This window comes from Mus caroli, chromosome 3 (genome assembly GCF_900094665.2).
Source record: "Mus caroli chromosome 3, CAROLI_EIJ_v1.1, whole genome shotgun sequence".
Lineage (NCBI taxonomy): Eukaryota > Metazoa > Chordata > Mammalia > Rodentia > Muridae > Mus > Mus caroli.
The window spans coordinates 54,384,761-54,404,796 of record NC_034572.1 but is presented as its reverse complement, the minus strand read 5'-3'; the positions used below and the strand labels follow the sequence as shown (position 1 = coordinate 54,404,796).

General features: G+C 37.1%; 1 protein-coding gene across 4 annotated transcripts in view; it reads right to left on the bottom strand.

Moving 5' to 3' along the window:
• The window catches only part of Mbnl1 (muscleblind like splicing regulator 1), a 164,861-nt gene extending 151,136 nt beyond the window's left edge, over nt 1–13,725 (bottom strand). The window contains exons 1-2 of one of the 4 annotated variants that reach the window (XM_021157174.2): nt 13,676–13,725; nt 13,387–13,506 (exon numbers count right to left, since the gene is read on the bottom strand). The gene's annotated coding sequence lies outside the window, so the exon portion shown is untranslated. Of the gene's footprint in view, nt 1–11,200; nt 11,363–13,386; nt 13,507–13,675 lie in introns of those variants that run through there. The other 3 variants (XM_029475666.1, XM_029475668.1, XM_029475650.1) reach the window with 3 other exon arrangements.
• Nucleotides 13,726–20,036: the final 6,311 nt, after the last annotated feature.

Sequence of the window (20,036 nt, the reverse complement as noted above, 5' to 3'; positions counted from 1 at the left end):
CCTAACTACCAAGTTCTTCAAGAAGGTAATGGGAGATTCATTTTGCTAGGTTAGACTTGAGCTTGTTTAAATAAAGGGCACCTTGGGCCTGGCATCCTACTCATACATGGAAAATAGCCTAAGGTGTTATGAAACAGAAGCACACATGTACTTCTACATAACCAGAATTGTCCTCACTGAGAAAGAAGTAGCCAAAGACATCATGGTGTTTACTGCTAAATAAACTGGTGACTCAGGCAGAAAACTCTTTGTTGGAGCTTATAGCAACAGGTGTATACATGTTGAATATAGCACCTAAGCCACTTCCCACTGGTAAGAGTCCTATTGGCTGGGACTTGTTTTTGCCTGCCTCCAGGCCTGATGACTTAGTCTTTGGCTTCCACTGAGAGCAGGACATAATGATACCCATCCTCCAACCTGGTGGACCTTGACCTCTCTGTGTATGCAGCAACAATTTTGAAAGAATCAGATCAAGAGACAGTGATTTGTTATTTAAGGAAGTACTGTTTCTTCAAGGGTATTGGTTCTTGCACGATAAAGAGGCATGGGATTCGAATAACCCCTTAAGCTGCAGTTTCCAGTGAAGGTTATACACCTCTACTTCATGAAACTACGACCAGAAATGATTTCATAATCGGATCTTTGGTATATTATGGTTACTATTGTAACCTGATTATACCAAGTGCTTGTGCCACAGGAATGATAGACTCACACCAGAAAGAAGTTACCCATGAAAGGTATTCTTCTATTACATGGTGAGTTACTAATGAGGAAGAGGAGCAAAGCAAACCAAGGCAGGTGACAAGGCCTCTTGGCTTCCAGGAAGGCATCCTTTGTGGAGACTCCTGGAAAACACTACTTAGCCTGAGCTTGTTAGACCCCAGCCATGTGCTTCCCCCAACATTCTCTCCCTAGACTCTAGTTCATTGCAACACATGTATGCTACTCTTTTTACTCAACTGATTTATTTCCAAATTGACAACGTTGTATGCATGTATCATACACAACGGGATTCCTTGAATTACACATTGTAGAATTGTAACAACTAACTTGTTGACAGGTGTTTGGCCTTCCTGAGTTAGCATGTCTTTATATGTGATGGGTACATTTAATATCAATTCTCTTAGAAATGAAGTATCACCTCACTCTGGATAGAATGGCTATTACCAAAAAAGACAAAACATAAGCCCTTTTGTTAAGGTTGTGAAGATAAAGGAATCCTTTACACTGTTGGTAAGAATATGAATTGGCATATATACAGAACTGAAAATGAAGGTTATATATGAACCAGCAACCTCACTATTTCCTATACATGCAAATAAAACAAATCAGTATTTTGAAAACTCATAATGCTGTTACATTCATTGTTTAAAAATGACAATAATTGTTATGGAATCAACTGAGCATTTGTCAACAGATGCATGAACAAGGAAAGTACATACCACGCTGACTGCAGAAAATCCAATGTTCTCACACTGTGTGCTTCTGGATTATTCTGCCCTAGCCAGGAAGCAGCCTAAGTATCATAATGTTCTCTCCGTGAGTTTATTCTCCCATATACATGCACTTGGATCACATAGCATTTTATATTAGGTAAAATGTTGGAATATGGTAAATCAGACCCAGAGAATTAGAGTAGGATGAAATACATTGACCCATTAGCTAGTAAGCCCTTCGTGTCTCTGTAGAACCAGCACAGGCAAGGTTTGTTCTGCTTTATGTTTGTATTTAGTGTGGAGGCAGAAGTGTTTGAAGCTGAGTTCATAGCCCTACATTATGCTAGTCTGTCTGCCTAAAGAAAGCAAAGAGTGTAACTCCCTAGTTCAGCCATGCTCAGTCTTCCAGCACATACTTTTGTCCAAGACCAGCTAGTAAAATTTTATTGCCAGGTTTTAACTTAAGCCAGGAATAGAAAGATTCATATTTCATGCTGTTAACTTTTAGAGTATGAGAGGAAGACTGTGTGTGTGTGTGTGTTTCTATGTGTGCATGCTCCTGTGATGTGGATACATGTGAGAATATGTAGACATAGTTTCATGTGCATGTCTATGGAAGACAGAAATCCACCTCAGGGTTCTTCTTCAGGTATCACCTACCTTTCTTGTTTTATTTTGGTTTTACACAGAGTCTACTACTGACCAGGAATTTGCCAGGGAGCTAGACTGGCTGTCCAGTGAGGCCCCAGCAATCCTCCTGTTTCCAATCAGCCCAGTGCTGGGATTAGAGATGTGAACCACTATACCTGGCTCTGGGACTCCAGCTCAGATCCAGCTTGCACAGCAAGGACTTTAACCACCAAGGACGTCCCCAGCCTGAGCCTTTGTCCTCTGCTCCCTTGCTGACTGACATTGGGCTGCAAACCAACTAAGAGCATACTTTTCAATAATGTATTCAATAGTTCCTCAGCAGTTCACATCTCTGAACCCATGGTACTCAGAAGTTCAGTCCAACTAATGATGACGTAAAGGCAACCATTTAGATTGTTTACTCTCTTGGAATAATTTTAACAATCAGAGGAAATTTATAATCACTACTTATCAAAAAGGTGCGCTGGTATTTCTAGGGTTCAACAGTCACTGATGCTCTGGAAGGAGCAAATGAGGGCACCTCAGAGAATTTTTTTTCTGCAGGCTGGAAAATAGCCTTTTCTACTTTATTTGCATACAGAAATTAAGGATCATAATGGCTGTCACTGGATACCTGTATCCATATGTTCAAATGGCTAGGGCAATATACTCAATTACCCCTTTAACGGTTTCTTTTCAAAAATCTTAATCTAATAAATTTAAATAATTTTGAACCCTTTACACTTTTTATCAAACTTGACCTATTACAGAAATGAAAGGGCAAAAATATGTAGTTAACCTCTGAAGGTAAGCCTGTCTTATCTGCAATTCATCTAATATGATAATTTATCTCCAAGGAAACTTCTGACCTGGGCAGTAATTGCCTCTGCTTTTCACACAGCAGTGTTCTCTGCCCTGTGTTAATCAGAGATAATGGATCTCTCTGTGCATTTTTGCCCCCAATTCACACATGTGCATATCATTGCCAATGATTTCTCACAGTGAACAACTTTGTCTCTTGGCATCCAATCTATATGACTCAACCATTTCTGAATATCAGTTCAAGACCCTTCTTTCCCATGGCACACTGGGACATAAACCACATTCCTCATTCTGATATGTCAAATTCAGTTCAGTCCTGCCCTAAGCCTAGCAATGGCCCTTCTTTGACCTTATCATTGCCTTGAATATCATCCCTTGAAAGAAGCAATCTTGAGAAACCACACAAAAGAAAAGCCCTTATTCTTTGTCTCCATTATATAACTGCTTAATGGCCTGGGCATAGTTACCATCATAAGGACCTTCCAGAAAGGGCTTTACTTACCGTTTTATCCATTGCTTCTCCCATTTAGACTGTGGGCACCTTGAGCGTGAAAACTTTGTCTAAGTTATCACTGCCTCTCTGGCTTTAGAACCATGCCCAAGCCACAGGCTTTAATACACAAGCACACGGAGACACTCATTTCAAAATGGTAATTAAAGCTTCTCACTAGATTTAAAATCTCATACAGCAGTTAGTGTCACATGCCAACTTTCTGAGTAGGGGAATGCAGTTGTGAAAATGGCTCCACATGTCTCCATATCAAAATCATGGAATTCTGGTGTTGCTTCTCACTTCGTTGAACTTTGCTGATCTTGTCATAACCGGTCGCCTTATCTAGATGCAAACTTTTCTGCATCTCATTAAATGATTCCAGGAATTGTCCTTGTGATTATAATGTAACTATATTATATAGAGTGTCATTCTCCAGAGAGCCTTCAGTGTGTCATTGCTGCAGTCTGTGCACAGTGCTCACCTATTTAGAGTTTTTCTAAGTCAGAGCTACACCATGAACATGAGCATCCTTGCCTGCATCCAAGCCATAAGTTGGCCTGCTTTCCTTATCAAAAACTAAGTAGTACAGGTAGATACAACTTGGAGATAAACACATCATGATCACATTTTGTGACTTTATCCACCTATCCTCTCTCTGAATTTGTATGTTTTTCTTATTTATAAAAAATCTCAATGGCTCTGGTTTTATGGAATTATTGAGGCTATTAAAGCACCTGAAAAATAACGGCACAAAAAAAAATGTTCAGGACTTCATCATCGCCATAATCTTGTCAGCATTTTGAGTGTGGTAGTCTTAAGAGCCAAGGCATGTGTTTATATCTTTCTATTTTATATTCTGAATACACCATCAAGTCAGTTTCCCTAGAGTAGCTCTGTAATCAACCTCAAGATCAAAACTAGTCCAGGAAGTATTGCAAAACAGCATGCTTAGTTAGGAAAGTGTTCTGACAGAGATAGGCTTAAGGACAGCCATGACCTCTAACTGTCAAAGAAGAGTGTCCCATGAATTTCTTGGTGGTAAGATGGAGGAATGAATTGAAGACAGTGGAAAAAGCAACACAAAGTGTTCCCCCCACTCCCGGATTCTGAAATGCTAGTGGCAGACATTGTTGAACTTGTCTGTTTTTAGCTTAGTGGAAAAAAGCCAACACAGGATGACAGAGAGAGGGAGGGGAGAAGAAAAGAAGATCTTGGTCTACTTACTGTCTCCTGGGACCACAGTTTGGTTTCAGTTCCTTTGACTCAACAAGAACAGTTTCTCCACCTGATAACTGCATGGAGTACAGCCATAACCAAGGCTTCTCTCAGGCAGCCATGAGACCCAGCTAGTTTTATTTTGTGTCTTTGATTTGTATATGCAGTTCAGAATTGGTGAAATGTTTGACTTTGGCCAACATTTACTTATTGAGCATGAATTATGTACTGTTCAATGTACTAAAAACAAGGGGCACAGCATAAACAACCAAGGAGCTTGCAGTCTGTTAAGAAGAACATACAGGAAAGATCAAAATTTTAAAAATAGGTCAAAATCAGCCATGGTGGTCCATTCTTTAGTCTCAGCACTCAAGAAGTTGAGGCAAGTGGATCTCTGAATTTGAGCCCAGCCTGGTCTACATAAGTGAGTTTCAGTCTGACAGTCTTAAACAACGAGACTCTGTGTGAAAAACAAAATAAAAAGCAAAAATTAAAAATAATATGTGCTATTAAGAATAGTAAAGAGGAAGGAAACAAAGAAGTGAGGGAGAGACAGAGGGAGGTAGGGAAGAAGTGAGGGAGAGATGGAGGGAGGAATGGAAAGGAGATTCCAGTGGCATGCACACACTGCAACTGTATTTCCAGCAGTTGGGAGGCTGAGGTAGGCACAGCATCAGCTGTATGCCAGTCTGAGCTTCATATTGTGACCCAGTCTCAAGGAAACATCAAAAAATGAAAATAGAAAGAAATGGTAGAAAGCTCCTAGGCAGTCTACTGCAATTAAATATGTACATAGTAATGAGGAGAGACAAGGCCTAGGGGCTTGTTGAGTTGAGATATGAATACACTATGGTGTCACAGTGTACGGGAAGAGTATGCTAGAGAAAGAGAAATGAGTATGAGGGGAAAAGAGAGAGAAAACCTGGGTCAGTAATGAGCTTGGAATATGCTGTGGCAAAAATGAAGACTAGGGCCAGGAGACAGGGAGAGTAAGTTTGAGAAAAGACATGCATGTAGAGATCAAGGCACAGCCACATCTAGGATTTTGGATCTCTTCCTAATTAAAATGGAAAACATTTAGAGAATTTCTGAGAAGAGAGTAAAATGGTTTAATCTGCAAATGATCAGGCTATGCTGGCAGGCACACAAGAGTGAAAAGAGTTTCTTAGAAGGCTACAAGAGCAAAGAGCACAGCGTGGTATGCTTTCCAGAGGGTGTAGAAGAAGAACCTCTCCACACTTGCTTTGGACCTAGTTCATATTCTTGCTGATAGGTGGAAAACGGCTGAGGGTAAGGGCATCCATCAAGTGAGGAACTGGAAAAAGGGTACTGATTAGTGATCACTATAGTAGACGAGGCAGAAGGAGGTGTGGGAAGGGAAAGGTTGGGTCTAGGAGGATGTTGGAATTTTGACTTCTGTTAACATCTGACTACAACAGTTAGTAGTCATTCCGACACATGAATCCAGACATTGGTAGACAGTTCAGGAAATAGAGTTTTCTAAAAACTATAATAAACTAATATAACTATAATAAAATAATTTGTTATTTCAAATTAATAGAAAATTAAAGAAAGAGAAATGAACACGTGCAAAAAAAAACAAAACCAAAACAAAACAAAAACATCTGAGCTTGGGAAAATAGAAAGATCAAGGCTAGATTTTTGAAGAGAAGCAGCAAGTCATTTACTTAAGACTTCAGTTAGTAAGTGAATGGACAGAAATTGAAAAATGTATTTTGTCTTCCTAACACAAGCATTGGAGTATGTTTGCAGCTGCAAATTCGTGAGTAGACTATAGGGAAGTCTTAGTAAAGGGATGTTCTAGTATTACTTATAAGATGACAGATTTTTTTCACTGTGTATAGGGTGTACAGATTCATGGTTCCTATTTTTCTTCCTTACAGAATGGTTTTTCAGTAAATATGATTCCATGTGCACATTCAACTAAAAAAAAAAAAAAAAAAAAAAAAAAAAAAAAAAAAAAAAAAAAAAAAAACAACAACTGTGGAATGAGAAATCCTTAAAGTATGGCTACAAATATTCAGTTTACATTCTGGAGTTTCCATTCTTTGTAACATCAAAATAATAATTTTAGCTAAGATAAAATGTAAATGTATTTAACTTGAAATGAATTATAAAGTTCAACATATAACTCAAGCAGGTGTCTCTGAATTATATCCACAATATTTAAGTCAGGATGTACAGGTTTAGTAGTAGAACTGGCTATGGTGAGGATTTCTGTACAGTTTGAAAACAAAGAAACAAAGTAATGAAGCCTAAAATAAAATTAAACCAAGAAGAATACAATTGTTAAAAATTTTAAACCTAGAGAGGAACTGAGGCAAACTTAATTAATAGCATACCCATACTGCTTGGGAAGGAAACAGAAGAAAGGAAGAAAACAACAAGCCAAGTCATTTGCAAACAATTATTTAGTGATATTTGGGAGGAGGACAAACAATTGCACAGAATCCCTGGGCTCTCGGGAGAAATTCTGATGTTATTGTAGCTGTACTGCAGTATCAAGCACGTTAAAGCTGTCAGGCTACAGGGATCTCAACATGGGAGAAGAATCAAATGTGGAAAGGGGAGAGTAAGAAAAAAAAGTCTATGAAGATGGTTTTACCTAAAGATAATCAGAATGAGTTCAGAATACCCAGAAAGTATAGAAATATATGCATGAATATAGATGTTTTCACACATGTATGTTGATATAAACATATGTACTTACATGTTTGTGTTTGTGCATGGGCATATAAATTACCATATTCTGGTGAAAGGGTCATAAAAAATGTGAGTGACAGGGACCACATTTTTAGCTCCACCAACCAAAGACATGGCAAAAATTCTTGAGATACAATGGAATGGATGTTGTGACAGCTTAGTATATCTTTTCACGCAAAAATAAGAAAAAGATCACTAATATAGTTGGTCAATTCCATAAAGACATAAAAAAACAAAATAAATGAGACTCTGATGGTCAAATATGTACAATTTGACAACAAATAATCATGGCAACAATCAATTACAAGTCACGAAAGAAAAGCTAGAAATTCCCTGAGCACAGCAACATAGAGGCATAAATAAACCAGTGTGGAAGAAAAGATGCTTTAGCCTGTAATAGCTTGGAAACAACATATGGGCATAAGGGAAGTATCACAGTGGAAAGATGTTGTTTTTGCAAGATAAACACTTGTTAAACTTCATAATAAAGATTACATTAGACAAGAATATCAGTATTATGTCCAAGACAATTTTTTGTTGTTGTTGTTGTTTGGAAGTTGTCACTACGTGATGGGAAATTGCAGGCAATGCCTCAAAAAGGCAATAAAGCTGACATTGCTGGTGCAAGACAGGTGAGAGTAAGAGCCTTTTCACATGGTAGCACAGGAAGAAGCAACACTTTTGCAAGACTGCTGCACAAAATGTCTGACCACCCCAAACAGGAGGTGAGCCAAAAAACACCAAAAAAGAAAAACAAAACAAAAAACAAAACAAAAAACCCAAACAAACGAACAAAAACAGAAACAAAAAAACCACCAAACAGAAATATGTTAGCAAAATTAAGGATGTTATGGGTAACAGTTATGTTTGTTTTTTAAAAAAGCTATCAGAAGAGATACTTTCCCCATAAAGAAATAATAAGTACTTGAAATATATACGTTTACCCAGATTTGAACGTTATTCACTTTATTCATGTACTAACACACTACATGCAAATTTTATACATCAGTTAACTATATATTTGTTTTATGAAAAATTTAAAAGCTAAAGAAAAAGTATTGGTTAAAAGACCATATGCTTTAAATCCTTTAGTTTTACCCGAGATAATGACATGAAAATATTCCAAACTAAACAGAGTGATAAGACAAAGCACTCAGCGCTGACTGTCAGTTGCAATGTGGAGTAACTGTGCAACTGCCAACAACGTAGGTCTTGAGTGCATTAACAGTAAAATAAAATAACTATGTGGAGAAATGCATATGCTAATTATCTGGAATTATCCATTGCAAGTATACACACAATTCAAAACCATGTGTTGTGCACAATAAATATATGCGATTTTATTTGCCAATTAAAACTAAAAAAGAGAACTGTCAACTAAATGAGGTTATCAACTCTAGATTGAATTGGTTACTGGAGGGATAACATTATAAAGGATATTATTAAACAACAAAACTGAAATAGGAACATTCCAAAAAAAATGGACTGTCAGTAAAGACTTATGGAGTAGAGCATTGCATCTATCTGCTGGTGTGCTTACAATTGCACATGGAAGGAAAGGGCCTTGTGCTCAAAAAGTCAAAACAAAATGAATTGAGTACAGAGAGAAAGAAAGATGGGGAATTGACTATGAGACGTATATATCCCTTTTCAAGGGAAGGTCTCATTTTATATCCAAATGTGGCCCTGAACTCATGGCATAGCCTGGGCAGCCTTAAAACATAACAAAACAAAATTATAATAATTCTCTTGCTTTAGCCTCCTTCATGCTGGGATTGCAGGTGTGAATCACTCTACTCAAATTATAACTTTGAAAATTTGTAAAAGTTGCAGGTGAGTATTTGAAAGAGATAATTTTTCTTTTCTTGGCAGCATTATCACAGGGAGTGCTTTGGTTGTTTTTCTCATTCAGATTCTTTCTGCCATAAAAAGAAAGGATGAATAACTTGCTTAAAATTATTTCCTTGTGTAAAGGCAAATCGAATGAATACAGTGTGCTGATGATGTTTTATACGATTTATTCAGAATCAGAACAAGCTATAATGATGTTTTCATGGACCACATGACAGCAGTTGTTTCTAGGGTGAAAAGAATGTTTGAGGATGTGGTAGCAACAGAGTAGAGCACAAGGGAGGGCTCCCAATGAACAACCTGTAAGAGAAATGTCAGCGAGGGAAGAAACTCATTCCAGTCCAGGTACCTACACCAACAGGGCAACTTCATTCTCACCTGTTTTTTTGTCAATTCTGAAATTAAGTATTAACTATAATGTCATTTCCCCTTAAATTTGGATTTAAAAATAAAAAGTATTTGTTGCAATAATATTAAAAGTAAAAATATATAAAATAAAAAAGTAAAACCTCTAGGGACCTTTCAGGGAGGGGGGTCTGCTGACTCCGCGCCCAAGGTGACCCGGTGCTGACGCTGGACCGTCTAGAGACTGCCATATCCGGGGATCCATCCCATAATCAGCCTCCAAACGCTGACACAATTGCATACACTAGCAAGATTTTGCTGGAAAGACCCTGATATAGCTGTCTCTTGTGAGACTATGCCGGTGCCTAGCAAACACAGAAGTAGATGATCACAGCTATTAGATGGACCACAGGGCCCCCAATGGAGGAGCTAGAGAAAGTACCCAAGGAGCTAAAGAGATCTGCAACCCTATAGGTGGAACAACATTATGAACTAACCAGTACCCCGGAGCTCGTGTCTCTAGCTGCATATGTATCAGAAGATGGCCTAGTCGGCCATTGGTGGAAAGAGAGGCCCATTGGTCGCGCAAACTTTATATGCCTCAGTGCAGGGGAACGCCAGGGCCAAGATGTGGGAGTGGGTGGGTAGGGGAGTGTGGGGGAGAGGGTATGGGGGACTTTTGGGATAGCACTGGAAATGTAAATGAAGAAAATACCTAATTAAAAAATATATATATATGAAAGAAAATTTAAAAAAACGTAAAACTGTTTTTCAGTTCATGTTTCCAATGATGGAAAGAAAATTGTAAGGAGTACAGACAGCATCAAATCTAAGGACCAAGGTTTAGTTCATGCAAAATACTAAACATAAACAAACTGACAGACAGACAGACAAAACCAATAACAAAAATAAGTAAAAACTAAACAGCATTGATGCCAGGCTGGTGAAGGAAATGTAACAGTCATTCCTAAAAGAAAGTTTATATTTTAGGAATGTGAACATCAGGAAATAATACCTTTAACTGTTTCCCTACAACTCAGATGTATAAATTGTAACTGTATGTCATTAACATGGAAAAGATAGACACATTCAGGAACAGAATAGGCTCTCTTATATTTTTATTTTTACACAAATAATTTCATAAATTGATATTTATATTCTTTTTTGCATCTACTTGCACTCTTCATTTTTGTACGTATAATTATTTTCCGATTTGTTTAAAACAATATATATTAAATTTAAATATGCTACATTTGGCATAAGGAAATAAGAAAGAAATAAGGAAGAAAGAAAGGAAGAAAGGAAGAAAAGAAGAAAGGAAGAAAGGAAGAAAGGAAGAAAGGAAGAAAGGAAGAAAGAAAGAAAGAAAGAAAGAAAGAAAGAAAGAAAGAAAGAAAGAAGAAAGGAAGGAAGAAAGGAAGAGAGATAGAGAGAGAAATGAAGGAAGTAAAAAAGGAATAAAAGGCATAATGTTCTGATGTTCTTTTGGAAGTAACATATATATATATATATACACATATACATATATGTATACATATATATTAGTATTAGTGTTTTCAAGTAAAATCATTTTTTAAAGTGCACTTGGCTACTGGCTAGGATGGGATAACACTAATGACAAGCAGGTTACTCTCTTTCATAGTGGACAATTTGGAGAAGGCCAGAGTGTGAGAGAGACACCTACTTGCTCTGAAGTTAATCAGTGTCTCTTCCAGGCTTCCGTCATCTCTCATATCCCTGATGTAGTTCCCATGTGTTCTTAACAACCAGGGCTTGTTAAGATTTGCTATAAAGCAGATATGCGCTTTCAACAACCATTCTTAACAATTGTGTCAAGAAATGTAATCTGGTGAAACATAAATACATGTAGGTATCAAAATTTGTTTCCCAGAAACATATAACGAACAATGTTCTTTCTAACTCCACTTCAGACATTTTTGTTTCATGCACAGACTCTAAGTCCTCTGCTTAAATGAGTTTCTGGAGAAACACAACTCTAACATTGAGCAAATGTCCCTTGAACATTCACACGTCTCCTGGAAACAACCGGTCAAGCGCTCATATTTCCCGTCTGTAAATAGATTGTTTTCAAAGAAGAAATTCTAAACTTATTTTCCACAATCTAGAAGCAGGCTGCTAAATCAGACATAATAATTCACAGCAACAACAAATCTGCCCTGCCAAGAAGACAGCATGTTCTCTAGAGCCTTGGCCTTCTTTTACTGCCCTGAGTTACAGAGGTAATCAACTTCCTCCATAATTTTTCTCATGGTTCTTATCCAGTATGAATTGTGATGTCGCATAGTACATAGCACACTCACAATAATCAGTAGTTAATGATACCCAAATGTCTCATGATTAAAAGTATAGATATTTGAAAATGTGGATATTGATAGGCTTTGAAATACAATTGTTAAATTAACATAACCAAGTTTAGATAAAAGTATTGTTGAGTTAGTATGCAATACGTAAAGATGAAGAGGCACTGTGTTGTCAGGCTCTGCGCTACCAACTTATTCTGCATTCTAGTTAGAAAGTCCAACTCACATTATCAATTACTTTCCTGAATTTATAACACTAAATATTTGCTTTCCTGAACCATTATGAGAAGACAGTGACTCTAGTCAGGGCCCAGTGTGTGGAAATGGTTTAAAACAGTACGTAGATACCAGAAAGTGCAACGGCACTAGCAAGATATCACGGTGTTTCTCAGCAATGTGAAAACAAGATCCAGTTAGAAATGAGATATTGTCGAGTTCCTTTACTGGAGGCCATGACTGCCTCTTTTAAAAATAAAATTAAATGTGCTCTCAGATATGCGAATCTGGGTGTTTTATTTTAGTAAATCTCAAGCCGTGAACGTGTGCTGTGTGTCATTTTCATAAGCTGTTTAAGTTTCGTAAGTTTTCACTGGCAAACTATGCAAACCCCACATGTGTAACTGAACTGTGCTCCTGAGCGCCATTGTTCTTTCTAAAATTGTGTTTCTTAACTTCAGTGTGGTGGAATAATTTTAGAAAACTCAAAGAAACCATAGCCTGCTACAAGAAAGACTGTTAACTTTCTATATTTGAATATACGGTTAAATATAGTTAATGTGGACAGGCAGCCTCTCAGACTTGTCCAAATTGGATGATTCTGTTTTTTAAGACTTACGTACGCTGTTTTAGAATTTGACTCATGAAACCAGAGTAGTGTGATTCATAACTACTAATATGAATTATTTCCTTTTCTTTTTTACTCTATTAAGTTTTATAAATGCAAGCTGCTCTTCTAAGGAAAGTTAGAATTTCTTATTTAGATTTTAAGTTTATGCACTTGATTTACATTTCAAATCATTTTTAAAAATTAAAGCACCATAATGTAATGAAATGAAACAATAATCCCAAATGCTACATGTTAAACAACATCATTTTTATGGTATGTGAAAAAATAGAATTTTTTAAGGAAAAAAATGTTCAATAAATAAAACATAAAAAGAATAAAAGAGAAGTGAGAGGATTTATGAATGTCAGAAATCAACTTGTGGGAGGAAAATATAAACATTCAAATTTATAAATAACACAAATGTTTATACTAGAGTTAGCTGTGTGGAGGGTTACCTACAAATAAGGAAGACAGAATTTTATTTTGCAGCTAAAGGAACTTTCAGATCAAAAAGAACTTAATTTTGTTTGCAGCTTATTAAAAGCTTAAATGTGAAGTTAAAGACAGTTAAACTTTTGTCATTTAAAAAAATTTACTATTTACATGAGAGGCTTCCACAGGCTACTTTGTAATTTGGACAGCATCCATATCATTATATTATTGACAAAGCAACAGGACTACGAATAATAAACTGAAAAGTAACAAAAGGCACGTTTTTCTTACCTCTGGGCCCTGTTTACAGCTGCCTGTCTATCTGCTCCGTTGCTAATGAACGACCACCTCAGACAATTCTGTTTCCTGCTAGGCTCTTTTTACAAGTGGCACATACATAGAGGCTTTGCTCTGCAAAAGGATAGTGCACAAAAAGAGGAAGTTGCAAAATACCAGTCATTATGCTTTATAAATCCTACAAAGAAGACAAATGATTTGCAAGGCCCTCATAATCTTGGAGACTGAGCTATAATTTGTGCATCTCTTCATATATAATTAATGCATGTACATATTTACTTACATTTAGAGAAGACCAGTTATTGACGTGTAAACTCCGTCAAGCAGTGCTCACTTGTGAGCAAATAGTTCCTTATGACTAAATGATACTTAGAGAAAAAAACAGAACCAGAAAAAAAAATTCTGTTCTACGGGGTAGATGGTGGGACTGACACCTGGGACATAAAGCTGCTTTTATAAATCTAATTAAAGTTATTGGAGTATGACTTTGGTACGCATCAGACTACTGAAGAAAGGAGAAGGGAAAGGAAAGAACACTTAATAAGCTAGCACGTTTTCTCAGAATTGGGGTAGTGGTTCTTTACCTGTAAGTCTCAAACTTCCTTTCTCATGGCAGTGGTCTGTTACATGTAGATAAAGTACTGCAAAAGTGAAACTTACTTATCCACCATCTCTCACAACTTTAGCCACAAGAGAGAAAAACAGGCCCAGATCTTGTATTGCTAAACATGGAGATGGTTAATTTTCTTACCAGTTAAAAGAGTAAACAGATCTCAAGAAAGATGGCTGAAACAAAAACATGTCTACAAATATTATGCAGAGCTAATGAAAGCAAAAAATATAGACAACATCAAAAAAGTCCCTCTATGCAGATAGTCATGCATATTTCATATATACATACATAGATGCATACTTCCCTCGGGTTCAGTCTGACAGATAATGAAAGCCAAGGGGTAGCCAACTGGTAGCACTTCCTCCCACCTTCCCTTGCTTATTGGGGAAGAAAGGGGGTGGATTGCAAGAATAACACAAGAGTTATGCAAAGCTTCATATACTGCAAGAACCACTTTCTGGACTTTAGAAACCGTCATTCTGAGGGTATAACACTAAGTTTTCTTTCTTTTTTAAAAAAAAATTCTGAAATTTATTTCCTTTCTTTGTAGAGAATAGTTACATCATTTCCCTCTTCTGTTTGCTCCCTCTAGATACTCCCATACCCCTTCCTTGTGCTGTATCAAGTTTATGGTCTCTCTGTTAATTGTTATATGCCCATACATGTATTTAACATATATCTATAAATACTTAGGTATTATCTGCATAACATCATTTGTATGTTTTCAGGGCTGACCATTTGGTATTTGATTTCTCAAGCTGTCAAGCTACATTAGTTGCCTGGAGTTCTTTGTATATGGTCACAAGGGCTAAATCTACAATATAACTCTGCACCCAAGGCTCAGATATACTTTCCGAATAGCCATAAAGATTGTAAAACGGAAAACCAGGGAGTTTGCTGAGACACTATCTCCTGGGAATGTCAGAAGCTACACCCATGAAGTCTCACCACCATAATTTGCCCAAGCATGAATAGAACAAAGACAATAATAAATATGCTAACACGGAAGGAGAAAAATCCCCAGAGGTCTTAATTCCATACCCCAAGCTTCGTATTTAATGGTGTAGTCAACGGACAGATGCATGGGTGAATCACTAAAAATGGAAATATTTTTCATCTTATTACACATACATTTAACGTAAATTGACAAGAAGTAAAAATAACTGAAACAAACTAAGACCCTTTCCTGTCATGAAATATCACACAAAGAAAACAAAAACAAAAGATACAAACAGTAATAAACCCTAGTGTCATCACATAAAATTTGATTTGAATTCATTAGTGAAATACAGACAGAATAGTCCCCGGAGGAAATGCCACTACTGAGATTCATTATTAGTTAGGTGATTTTTTTTTTTTTGTATCATGATTTTGTGAATATAACATCAGAATCATTTAGGCCTATAGGCCCAGTCTTACCTCCTCAGCACCTGTGGATATAGTAGTGTCCCCTCATCTATGGGTTCTCTGACTAAAGTTTCAATTACAAGTGTCTAGCCACAATTCAAAAACATTATGTGGAAAACTATGGAAATGGTACATTGTGATAGTTTACATAGGTATGGCCCTATGAACTCATGTGTTTGAGTGCTTGGCCATAGGGAGTGACACTATGAGGATTAAGTGTGGCCTTGTTAGAGGAAGTGTGCCACTGTGGGGGTGGGCTTTGATGTCTCCTATGCTCAAGCTATACTCAGTGTGGCACACAGTCTCCTGTTGCCTGTGGATCAAGATGTAGAACTCTCAGCTCCTTCTCTAGCATCATGTCTGCCTGTACACTGCAATGCTTCCCACCATGAAAATAATGGACTGTAAACCTCTGAACTATAAGCCAGTCCCAACCAAATGTTTTCCTTTACAAGAGTTGCCATGGTCATGGTGTCTCTTTACAGCACAAAACCCTAACTAAAACAGATATATAATTTTAAATTGCCAGAATTCTGTGCATGATGAAATCCCATGCCAGACTCCCTCTATGTGCCTAGTGGACCCACATTGTGGGCACTACCTACTCAGTCAATTATTATCTACTTTGGTTCTTAGTACCCCTGCCACACTGTCTTAGGACCTGTATTCAAGTAACCCTGTTTTACTTGATAACAACCCCAACATTCTAGAATAGTGATGCTCTACCCACTTTAATGTACCAAGAGAAGCCATGAAGGACTCCCTCAAAAGGAAAAGGTGAACACTCTTGGCAATTCAAGAAGAAAATAGATCTCATGGTGATGTAATTAATGTTCATGGTAAGGACACAGAAAACACTCACTGGCATAAGTAGGGTTTGGTGCCAATTGCTCTCATGCTTCTACTGTGAGGAAATCTTGAAATATTTCCATTGTAGATAATGGGGTGGACCACAGAAGTTATGTCTCTTTCTTGACATCCCTACTCTGTCCCTTTTATCTAGAAGATGAGTATTTATGCTTCTGTGCATTTATTTTGGTGACTATGCTTGAGGTTTTGCCAGCTTCCCAACTTTTGCTCTAGCTAACTAATCCAGTCTACTGCTCTCTTTTTCTTCATCTGAATTTTTTGAGGTAATTACCAACACTGTTTCCTCGTGTCTTTCTTCTATGTTTGTGTCAAATGTAACATAGATTTCACCATTTTAACATGTTATCTGTACCTTCTGAAGCCATCAAGTGCATCCACAGTTTTGGAACCGTTAGCTCTTAACCTTCAGGACTTTCTCATCTATGAACACTGAACAACAACCTGCCCTCCCTGTGCTCCCTAGCAACCACCATTCTATTTCCAGGACTTGACTATTCTAGGTACCATACATAAATGGACTCACATGGTCTTTGCTCTCCTGTATCTGATTTATTTCATTTAGGTTCATAAGTGTCTAGCCTCTGTCCAAGTTACCTTCTTTTCTCAAGGTTGGCCAGAGTTCTGCTGTGTGTATATGCCACATTTTGTTCATCTGTCAGGGGACAGTGGGTTGTTTCTTCCCTTGGGGGTTATGGAGGGTGCTGACTTACACACTGTTGTGCAAGTATCTGGTTGAGCCTCTGCTTCCAGTTCTTTTCGGTACACATACACACACATACACACACACACACACACACACAAATTGATACATCCTCTATTGCCACGGTTAATGTTGGGAGGAAGTGGAACACTATTAAGTTTATTCGTGTCACACTGTCCTTCTGCATTTGAATTCTTGTTTCCTCTTATTCACCTAGTCTCCTTGCTAGTCAGGAAATGAGCTCTGTCACCAAACTGCAAACACATTAAAGGCCTCTCTTGCCATCACTTTTCAGCACATGCCCTCTACTGACCACTTCCTCTCCCTGGAAGTTGAGTTTCCATTCTGGGCTTCCTCCTTGCCTTCTCTGGATGGTACATCAACTTCTCTGATTTTCTCATAGGAGCTTTTAGCTGTGTAGATGTTAGATGCTGCTTTTTCTCATAATTTAGTCTGATAAATTGTCTCACCACACTGTATTTTCAACATGTTTCTACTTGAAGTTTCCATTAGCAAATAGTAACCAATTCTTAATCTTTCCCTTCAGAATGCATGTTTTCCTGGAGAAGTTTTGATGTTACAAAGTCCTAGATGTTTCCTTGTGATGTGGAAGAAAATAAAATCAAAGATCTGCTTCTATTATTCATTAGGCAAGGCAACCATTATTTCTGTGGCATTTCCTTATCTGTAAGGGGGACCTTAAATATTTACCTAAAAATATTATTGGAAGGTTACAAAACAAAAGGTACGTTCTTAAGGTTGTAATGTAACATAAAGACAAAAAGTCCACTCAAATTCTCTCCATTGTTTTGCTACCCGTGATGTAAGTTGTGTGATCAATTGGATATGCATATCTTGGTTCTAGCCATACCACTCAGAACATACCCTATGTTGTGTATTGTGTATATTTGATCCATGTTATTCATTTCCTATCAAATTTTATCTATAAATTTATATTATATAACAAATTAAATTGTTTTGTGAGATTATTTAAAGTAACTTAGAACATCACTGCATGTTTTTGCACTGTGACTTTGAAGATATTTCTAAGATGTGTGTGTGTGTCTGTGTGAGTGTGTGTGTGTGAGTTTGTGTGAGTGTGTGTGTGTATGCTCATATGTGGACATTTTTGTATAGATATACATAAATGGTTACATATTGGTTAAAAATGTATGATCTACTCAATACATTTCTACCTTACCTTTTGGGACAAGGTCTCTCACTGAACCTGAAGCTAACTGATTAAGCTAGAGTAGATGGCCTAGAAGCTTCAGTGACCTTGGTCCCCAGGGCTAGGATTACAGGTGCATTCATCTCCTTATTCATGGGATTTTATCGCTGGGTGTTGAGTCTTGCCAGTTTGCAGGCTAAGCACTTTACCAATTGAGTCCCCAAACCCTGCAAAACATAATTAGAATGAATTTATATATGGAATTCCTTCATTGACTGAACGTTACAGTTCAAAACAGTGCCAAAGACAGGAACAGAATCATGAAGGCCTTCCTTCTTTCTCCCAACCAGGTATTGGAAAAAGGATTATCAAACCATCTGTATATAAATGTTATTTGTCCATGCTAAGGCATCTAGTAAAAAAGGTGTTACAAGTATAAATTGCCATTAATTTTTGTTGTTTCATACTATTGCTAATATTTGACACAATAAGACATTTATTGAGTTGACACTCTGTTGGGTCAAGAAGAGATGTCTTAAAAAATTTTATTTTACCTTCCTAATCCAAATAGAAGTAGATCATATTTTTATGTTACAGCCAACTTCACTGCATATGCTGCATACACACAACCACCATTTCATAGACTGCTCATTTGCTGATCTCACTCATTTGTGTCTTGGATGTTTGTCTGATTCTTATCAACTGGAAGGGTTAAGAAGTCATTCCATACTAGTGTGTTGTACTTATTCCTTCTGGTGCTGCTATTACCATTTCTGCATCATTTTAAAGGTTTCTTCATCACAATTGGAGCCTTGTGAGATAACCCTTATATCCTTTGAAATTATCCCTGCTCTCTGGGGCAAGATACTTGAACCAACTTTGTATATTTTCTTCCTGAGATCTAAAGTTAGTTACTTCTCTAAAGAACCATGGCGGTTTTAGGGAATCACAATTAAACCCCTGTGTAACTTATTACTGCTGAGCTATTGATAGCATTTGGATTAAATTTGTAATAAATAAATCAATATTTAACAAGGCAGTTAGAGATGTGACTTATTGTAAAGAGCTCTTATAGAAGACACAGATTTAATTCCCAGCACCTGTGTTGGATAACCTGGATCCGGCACCTCCAGGGTCTGCAAACATCTAAATTTATGTATATATACCTACAAGTGCATGCGCGCGTGTGTGCGCGCACACACACACACAAACACACACACACATTCATCATAATTTAAATAAACAAAATAAATATATGAAATATTTTAATTTCATTTATTTGCCAAGCAACATATTCTTGAAAAGCACATGTGTGGGCATACATATTTACACAACATACACACACACATACACACACAAATCCCTGTCTGTCACTTTATAATATTCATGACTCTTATGCATCTTTTAGTGCACAAAAATACTTGACGTTAATAAGCTCAATGTAGGAAAATACCCGATTTTAGATTAAAATTGGGCATTATTTCCATTTAAAAGGACATTTTGATAAAGAAAAACAATAAAATTACATTTGTCATTATTCATGTTTAGGATGTTCAAAGTACTCTTTCTAAGAAATTGTAAGTCATATAGTTTGGAAGAGGGTCACAGATTCTTTGTCCTCATAATTTCAATCCTTATTTACTATCACAAATCTCTCTCCCTCTGCTATTTCTCTCACCTTCCATTCCCCTCTCTTCTCTGCTGCAAGTCAGAAGTCTCTTTACAAGAACCTAAACTCTGGAATGCTTAAAAACCAGAAACTTACCTCACTCAAGATGATGCCTTCCAGGTCCATCCATTTGGCTAGGAATTTCATAAATTCATTCTTTTTAATAGCTGAGTAGTACTCCATTGTGTAAATGTACCACATTTTCTGTATCCAT